This window comes from Euleptes europaea, chromosome 5 (assembly GCF_029931775.1).
Source record: "Euleptes europaea isolate rEulEur1 chromosome 5, rEulEur1.hap1, whole genome shotgun sequence".
In the NCBI taxonomy this organism is placed as follows: domain Eukaryota; kingdom Metazoa; phylum Chordata; class Lepidosauria; order Squamata; family Sphaerodactylidae; genus Euleptes; species Euleptes europaea.
The window spans coordinates 39,950,645-39,960,306 of NC_079316.1; positions in this window are offsets into that span (position 1 = coordinate 39,950,645).

Below are 9,662 nucleotides of genomic sequence, written 5' to 3' on the forward strand. Positions count from 1 at the left end.
GCCGGGACGCCTTGCCATGGCTCGGACACAGGTGATGCCTCCTGGCAGCTTTCCAGTGGTGCAAGTCCATGCTCAGGCATCCTCGGGTGTTCTTGGGGGCGGAGCTACCTTTAGGCAGTCTCCTAACCCCTTTCATCCTGAGAATGCTTCTTCCTGCAGTGGTGTAGCTACGACGCCTTGTTTGGTGTCTTAGCCCAGTTGAAGTCTATGGAGGCATTTTCCTATTTTTTATTTTTCACAGACATTAAATTCCTTTTTGGCAGCCTGGAAGCCTCTCAGGACTGTGTGGCAGCGCCACTCGTGACCGCCGTCGTAACCCACACACCCTTTAGGAATGGACTGCCCAGCTATACTTATGATACAATGATTCAAGAAGGATTTAATCAAAGGAATGGGACTGTGGCCTATGGTATTATCTCTTTGCCATATGTATTTTATTGGTTCCTCTGCATTGTTATCTACCTATATAATTCCACTTGTGGGCATTGTTACCATATTATGTCTTATACTTATGCTTTGTTTGCAGGTGTCTGTAATCCTAGTCCTATTACTTCACTTATCAGATGTCACATTCTGTTAGTTGCACTGACTAATAATCCACCTGGAGTCTCAATGAGAAAGGCAGAATATAAATATCATTAAAAAAAATTTTTTTTTAAGTTTTTATACTGTACTAGAAAAAATAGGGTATGGTCTGGTGAACATTCCCACATGTTGGTCCTTTGTGTGTACAGGAAAAAGTACACATTTCACATGTGGCCCTCCACTGTATGCAGCATGTGTTAAGTGCTTGGTCACATATAGCCCTATGCAAGTGTTGTAATTATGTAACAGGATGGACAGATTGCCTGAGCAAAGCACAGGCACATAAAGGTAGAGGCACCCAATCATATAGCTTGCATTTGCTGGGGAAGGAGAGCAAGCTCAACAGCGTCACTTCTGGGTCCTATTGGGTATATAGTCTACATCCCAGGACAGTATGTAGCTAAGCCCTGAGTGGGACACAGGCAGGATACTGCTGCAGTCATCTTGTTTGTGGGCTTCCTAGAGGCACCTGGTTGGCCACTGTGTGAATAGACTGCTGGACTGGATGGGCTTCCTAGAGGCACCTGGTTGGCCACTGTGTGAACAGACTATTGGACTAAGTGGACCTTGGTGTGATCCAGCATGGCTTTTCTTATGTTTTTATGTACTAAGAATAGGGTTGCCAGGTGGAGCCTGAGGAGTGGGATGGAGCCTGAGGAGGGCGGGGTTTGGGGAGGGGAGGGACTTCAATGCCATAGAGTCCAATTGTCAAAGTGGCCATTTTCTCCAGGCAAACTGATCTCTATGGGCTGGAGACCAATTGTAATAGCAGGAGATCTCCAGACAGTACCTGGAGGTTGGCAACCCTAACTAAGAACTGTAGTTCTTGGCTATTAGGAAGTCATCAAATGTAGTGATTATGTTGAGGTTTGTAAAGGAAGGGAGGGAAAGGGAACCATACACCACTTATTCAGAAACCGTGCATTTTTTCACAACCTAAGGCAAAATTCATTGGAATTTTGTCTAGACTGATGAATAAAGGCAAGTGACAACTGGCATGTGTCCTTCCTCTGCCCACTGACACCATTTAAAAAAACCAAACATTTGTAGTTCTTTAAAAATGGCCACATGGCCTCAATCTAGTTTAGGCATGCAGAGGCCCCAGGAGCTCTTGTTTGTCCTCCACCCCTTTTCAGCAGCTATGGGGAGCTCTTTTTGTACCTGAAAAGGCACAGGGGAGACAAGAGCTCCTGGTTCCACTGTGGTGCAAGCCCAATCCAGATTGAGGTCTTGTGTCAATTTTTGAAGAACCACAAATGCCTTTAAAATGGCATCAGTGGGCACGGGTCAGATTCGTATTCAATACAACAAATGCCATTAAAAACATTCATATCAATTACAGAATTAAAATTGGAGAATATACAGTATCTAAAACTATAGGATATATGAATCTTAGTTTATATAATTTAAACAGGCCTCAAATTAATAAAACATTCTCCATTTTAAGTTAAGTTACCAAGCCCCAGCTTTGTCTGATGGATCTTATATATTGCGGCACAGAATTTAGCTACTTGTTTCACCCTCTGGTTTGATCCTTCCCATAGGAAAAGGGCATGGATCCCCTGTCATTTGTAGTCTGGCTCTAAGTATGGATTGTCCATAAGTTGTGGTTTAAAGGTTGCAGCCTTAGGGAAGACAGCTGTTTAACAAAGGATACTAGAAAGAGATAAAACTTGACTACACTTGTTATGGCTTCCCAAAGAAACATTAGTAATATTAAATCTGCAAAAGAGCTAAGATATTCCAGCAAGACAATTCTTGGTTTCCTCACAACACTAAAATTCTTGCAGTTCCTTGGGGAAAGATGCAATGCTTAAATCACTTTAGGTTTGCAGCTGTGTGCTCTTGATTTCAAAGGCCCTTTGGGTCTGTATTTGTGAATATTGTTCATATGGAATAGAAAACAGAACTACTATGTAAAATGGGATGTGCATTTTGACTTCTTATAACAGAAACAACAACAAAAAAAAGCACTTTTAGTGTCAGTTTGGAAAATGCCATGCAAATCTCTCCTTTGAGTACCGCAGAGAGTAAGTAACCTGGGTATTTCAAATAAGAGTTTTATTTCCCAGTTTCCCTTCTCAATGTGTTTTCCATGAGCTACATTCCTGAGTTTAAAAACTAAAAGCATCTTAATGCATTTTCCGTTAAGTTAATATGATTTTCAACTCATGTCTTTCATGAGATTTTCAAAGGTATTTATAATACCAGCCAAATTTTGGTCCCAGTCATGTCAGTAGGTAAAAATTTCATTAAGTCTCAGAGCACAAAGACAATGCTTGGATGCTTTTACCAAATATGCCATTCTTTCCTTCATTAGGGCATAAGCTAAATGCTTACTTTTGCCATGTCCCTTTGCTTAGAATTCTTTAATACACCTGTAAAATTTACCTTCAACCACTTTTAAATGGGCCACTGATGGACAAGAAGAATTAATTCATGTGCTATTAATATATATCACTTGGGTAAGTTTTCTTGACCAGCATCATCATATTAAAATCCTTAGCAGAATACACAACCACACTTCGTGTGAATAGAGCACACTGTACACTAAGAAGTGATTCAATATGGCAAGATGAGAATCTTACAGTGCATTTCTGAACATTTTACATGCAGGGACAGTGCGGCAGGGGCCGCTGCCACGGGACCTCCTAAGCAGTTCCCCACCCGCTGAAATCTTGAAAAAAGCCTTTTTGCGGCTTTTTTATTTAAAAATGGGAGTTTTCACCCCATTGAAAATAGCAAGGCTGCACCTACTAAAAAGCAGGTGCAGCCTCGCTCTTCTCCCTGCTGGCATATCCGGGGTGAAAGGGGACAGGAGGCTGCCTACAGACAGCCCTGTACCCAGAACGCCCTGGAAACATGCCTGGGATGCCGGAACACCCCCCCCCCTCCAGAACACCGGCACAGGCCTTTATGCCTGTGGGATGCTGGCGGAAGTGCTTGGAGACCAGCGTGCGGGCCTCCCCAGTGACATTGGGGCCACTTATGGGAGCATAAGTAGCCCAGGCACTGGCGTGGGGGCCCCCAATGCCAGTGCAGACCCTTCCTGGCCTCCTGAGGACTTTCGTCCTCAGAAGTCAGGAATACTCTGTTAGAGCCTCTAGCCTTCCCGAACAAGTAGTGAAGTGTTCATTGACCCTTCACTACACATTCATTCCCCAGCCCATTCCATAAACCATTTGGGACCCTCGTATCTTTGGGACTGCCTTCTCTAATATACCTCCAGAGAGCCCCTGTGGGCAACTTACTGGTGGTCCTTGGCCCAAAGGCCATCCAGCTGTCCTTGACTAAGGCCAGAGCCTTTTTGGCTGTGGCCCTGGCCTGGTGGAACTCTCTGTCAAAGAAGAACCAGGCCATTAATGATCTGGTCCATTTCTGTTGAGACTGAAGACTGAGCTGTTCCACCAGGCCCATAGTCGAGGACAGCAACAGTTTATATGGCTAACATCATATGCCGGCCTGGATTGTAGGACCCCCCTCCATTGTTCTGCCACCCGGTCTCTCAACCTACCAGTCCTCCCAATGCCACCTGGACTGCTGCTAACCCCCTGCTTTTTTCTGTAGGGTCATTTTTTGATTTAAATCTGGGGTGCTGGTTTTTTAATGTGCCATCTTTCATGGTTAGATGTAATTCTATTGGTTTCATATCTATGCTTAGGGGTAAACTGCTACGGTTTTGATAGTTTTAATTTATTGTTATTGTGTCTGTTGTGAGCTGCCCTGAGCTCTGTTAAGCAAGCAGTAAATGAGATTACATAAGTACACATACAATGCACTGAGATGTGGGCAAATATGTTCTGATAACTATTTGTTCAATCTTAAAAAGCACAAACTGTGGCCCTGCCTGCTCTGTAGAGAAGGAAGTCATGGCAAGAACTCCACTGACCTAAATATTCTGTAGTTGATCAGACTTACAAGAAACCATAGGGTTGACTGCTGACTCATTCTACCTTATAGCTCCATGGAAGCAGCTAGCAGGTAGCTACATCAGAAAAAGCAAGTTGGTGTAGAAGGGGAGTACAAAATCAAGGAAGGTGCTTTTTTTTTTGGCTACTTTTGCTTTGTACCCTCCACTCATTGTGAACTTCTCTGGCTCCCCGATTATTGGACAGGAAAGAGGTAAGGACATAACATGAGAATAGCCCTACTGACTGAAGGGCCATCAAGACTAACATTTTATCTCCATCAGTGATGTCCCTGGGAAACAAACAGAGTAGGATGGTGATAGTCACTTCCAGCATCTGGTAAGAAGGGTTGGATTAATGCTGAACACAGGGACTCTATGGTTATGTATCATGGTAAATAGACAATTTTATTTCCGTCTTCCACAGAAGGGTGTAAGCTTTTTTAAAAAGAGCAAAACCACATCACTGCATTTTTAGTGAGGAATTCCCTAGATAACACCCAACCTCTTAGTCTTTCTTTCTAGGGAAGATGCTCTAATATTTGTGTCACTTTTCTTCACTAAAAAGTATAGAGCCTTTCCAGTTCTGGTTATGCCTTTTAATAGGGCACACAAACATAAATGTGCATGGTATTCTAAATTTAGCTGCATCACTGCAGATTTGTATAATTGCATTTATGATGCTTGGTGTTTTGTGGTGCTTACTTGATGGATCACGTGGTCCTAATCGAGGTAGTCCTTCTCTCAGATTTCCTACAAGACCCATCAATACAGGTATAAAAGTTAAAGGCTCAGTTAACACATCAGTGTGTCACTAAGCCACACAGAAAGGTGCATACTTTAAACAGAACAGTCAGAAGAAAGCAGACTGTATTTAACCAGTCAATGGGAGGGAATTGTTTTAAAAGCAGATGATTCTTGACGCATAGCAGGGCAGGAGGATAAAAGTGAAAGAGTGACCTCTTCTGGCTAACATGAAAATTGGCACTTTTTTCTTAAATTCAAGGAAAATGTTTTGGTAATCAAAGGTATCGTTTTAACAGAATTTGGGTATAAAATGTTAAACTAACCCAGGTCTGTATGTTTGGGTTTAGAAGCATGAACAATTGACTAAGGAAATGAGTTTTTTTCTAATATATTTCTTTAATACTGTACCAGTTTTATGCCAATATTATGGGGGAGGAGGGGTGCTAAGAAGACACTTTCTGTTGAGGTTTTTTTTTTTTTTTTTGCTTCAGAGAAAGAACTTGAAGCTTGTGCAATGTCAACAAAAATCAACAAGAGGGAAGACTCACTGAGAGCCTTGACATACTTCCCATAGCCAGGAGTCACATCTCAGTTGTGCATATAAACTCCTGCAGTTACATGCACAAGTTTTTAACGAGATGCAAAAATTAATTGTGCAAAAGACAACATTGGACTATCCATTTGATAGGACTATGCCTGGCAACACTCTTTCCAGGCTCTCCGCTGAGCTAAGGCTTTCACAACTGTTCCCCAGCCCACATTTTTCTGTTTTCTTATTATGCCTTTGAGATAGTGTGCACCACTTCTCAGCTTCTTTGCTATGCTTTTTTAGCCTGTTATCATCAATCCTACTACTTCTTTGCTGTTGCGCTGCCATAATCCTGGCTAGAGCTCTGGAATCTTGTGCATCGTTTTACTATGAGCATCCAACTGATATCCAAAGAGAATTAATCTTCTAACCCAATCCTTGACTATGGCATCACTCTCAGAATAATGCTAGTTAATAGTACACTTCGCCTGAGTGATTAAAGTACTTCACATACATTCTTTTATAATTCTTACAGAACCCTTGCAAAGTAGGTCAACTCTGTAATCCCCATATCACAGATGGAAGAGGATCTGAGGCTGAGGCAGAGGTTCAAACCCCAGCAAGTTCAGAGGTTCAGAGATTTCCACCCACATAGTCACTATACTGTGTGTGTGTGTGTGTGTGTGTGTAAAGTAACAACAAGTTGCAACCGACTTATAGTGACCCTTATAGGATTTTCAAGGCAAGGGACTAACAGAGGTTTGCCAGTGCCTTACTCTGCATAGCATTCCTTGGTGGTCTCCCATCCAAATACTAGCCAGGGTTGACCCTGCTTAGCTTCCAGGATCTGATGAGATCATGCTATACCATGCTGCCACCTCTCCCAAGTCACTATACTAGCTCTCATATATTTATGAAAACCTCTGAGCTCCTTGTAGAGTATCTGCTTTGCATGCAGGTTGTTCTAGATGCAGCTCCTGGAATCTGCAGGTAGTAGTTGGTAAAACTCTATCTGAGACCCTGGAAAGCCACTGCCAATCAGAGCAGACAGTTCTGACCTTAAAAGACCAAAGGTCTGACTCAGTATTAAGGCAATTTATGTGACCCAAACAAAGAGCAGGTAATATTCATAACGAAACTCAAAGCTCAGCTCCGATCCTTGGTAAAATAGCATTTAAATCTGCAGTAGAAGTGGGTGACTTTATTTTCTAAAAAAACAAACCACCCCCTGATTTAAGGGTCTAGTGGAACCTTAAAGACTATTTGGCCACCTTATCTCCAGCATAGGTTTTCATGAACTAGAACCCATTTCCTCAAATACGATGAATGGTTCCTGGCTCTGCAGATATTTCGTGTAAGGAGTGCGGGGGGGGGGGGGGGGGGACAGAAGCACCAACGAGCCATAAAATGCAAGATGTATAGGGCAGAATATAATTATATCAAATTCATTTAAAAAAAAGAAAAACCTTTCACTACTTATATTAAGACAGTGAACCCTTATAAAGGGCACAGATCTCCCAGTTTTGATCACATACAAATGGCGGTAGAAATCCCAACATGCTGTTCACTGCACAGAGGAAATAAGGTAACACTGAATTATTGCTTTGAATTCTTCGTTTTGTTATATATAAAGAGGGTAGTATAGAAGATCTAAGATGGAAAGGAAGCCCACAGCAAAAGGAGGATTAACCAGACAATTTTGAAAAAGAAGAAGAGGACTAAACATAGAAATATCAAGACACTGGACTTTTGAAAAAATACAACGAACTTTTTATCATTAGAAATTCTTAGCAAGGGGTTTCCCCCCACCCCTTCTGGAGTAACTATTAATCCAGGAACATCTTGCACTGTGTCCTTACATTTTAAAAAAACGTAGATTGAGGCCATCAGAGATCCTTAAAGTACCAAAGTCTTTCTGTGGGGGTGAGAAAGGAATGTAAAAAGCTAACATTAACTGGAACTCATTCTTAGCACTACACTATCATATCATAAAAATCAAAGAGCTCTTTACAGATCGGTTCTTTCAATATTTTAGAGCTGTATTTAGGAAAACCTCTTTAACACAAATCACTTAGGTGTGTAATTTTTTACTGCCAGAGCGAAGAAAGCCTCTCTTTAATGCACTGAAGACATCTAAAGTGACACACTGAAGTGGTACGTTTTAATGGAGATCTGCGTTTTCCAACCTGCACCTAGTAAACTGTGCATGTTCACGAGGCAAAATAGGCGATAGGTGTGTGTAGCACAGACTTCCCTTGCTCTGAGTGTTAATTTAAACAAAAGACTAAATGGCCGTCCAAAGAGAACAGATGTTGCTTGGCTCTGCAGAGAATCCCAAATGTGCCAGGCTATGACTGCCCCCCCCCCTTGTTGCCACTGCCAAGGCCACTAACATAGCTGGATCCAATTTAAATGTTTGTCAACTAAGAAAAACCTAGATTCTTCACTCATCAAAGAGAAGATGAAGACAGCTATACTTTGCAATGAGTGCACCAGTTCAACAGTTAGCTGAAAGGGCCTGTGAGGCCTTTCATAAACCTTACTGGTAGTGCCTACATCACAGCCATTGAACTGATACATAATGCCATCGTATGCCAAAATAATTCTGAGCATTTAACAGATGCTGCACACATAATTTCCTATTTAATTTTTGTAGGGCATGCTCGGGACAAACTCAAGCACTTCGATATGGTTTTATATTGTATTACTGGTAAGGTTACCAAGCCAAGCTTGGCAACTGGTGGAAAGGTTGGGGGTAGGGTTGCCAGCTCTGGGCTGGTAAATACCTGGAGATTTTGGGGGGTGGAACCTGAGGAGGTTTTGGGAGAGGAGGTTCTTTAATGGAGTCTGCCTTCCGAAGCGGCCATTTTCTCCATGTGAACTAATCTCTGTTGCTTGGAGATCAGTTGTAATCCCAAGAGAGCTCCAGCCACCACCTGGAGTTTGGCAACCCTATCTGGGGGTGGGGACATGGTGGGTGCCCATTTTGTGAGCATGATGATGCCACTTTCAGGGAAAACCCAGACATTTTACCATAGAGTTTCTGGTGATTCCTAGTGCTACTGGATTTGCCCAGAAGTGACACCATCACAACTGTGACACCGGTGAGTTTTTATAATTCCCCCACACCAGTGGTTGAAGTGGCAGAAGGCACTAGGAGCTTGGGGTAGGGGGTTCCCCAGCCCAACAGGGGTTTGGTAGGCCTGATTACTGGGTTTGACTCAGACTAGTTTTCTGTGGGGTCAAGGGTTTCTGCCCATGGAGCGCAACTTTCTTGCCTCCCCCTTCCTGTGGCAACTTGAAGACCTCCCAAAATCTTTTTCCTTGGAGACAACTGACCCCCAGGAAGAGAGGGGTTTTGTGGGGGGGGGGGACTAAGGTAGGGTTATCAACTGTAACTTGTGAAAATCCTGGAGATTATCTGGGGTGATACTTGGAGAGGGCAGTGTTTTGGGAAAGGAGTTAGTGGGGATGTTATGCCATTGAGTTTACCCACTGGAGTGACCTTTTCCTCCAGAGGAACTGATCTCTGAAGTATTGAGATCAGTTTGTTACCAGGCGACCCAATTCCTAGATATGTGCAGTCTGCCTCCAATCCCATCTTTGCTAAATTTGGTTTGGCAGCCATTTTAGGAGCTAGCAATGCCATGCTTTGGAGAAGGTGAGGTAAAGGCGCTCCTCAGGCAATGCTAATAAGTGCCAAAACATGGGCCATCTGCATGCCTACCCATTGCCAGAGGGGCTTTCAAAGCCAGGCACCTACATCAATGTCATTTCATCAGCAAGGGCTAGTCTTCCTCAGTACAAAATCTCATTACTATCAAGCATTTAAGTGAGCTTGTCATAATGTCTCCTGCCTTTGCTTTGTTTGCATTGCTTCCTAATTTAGTAATC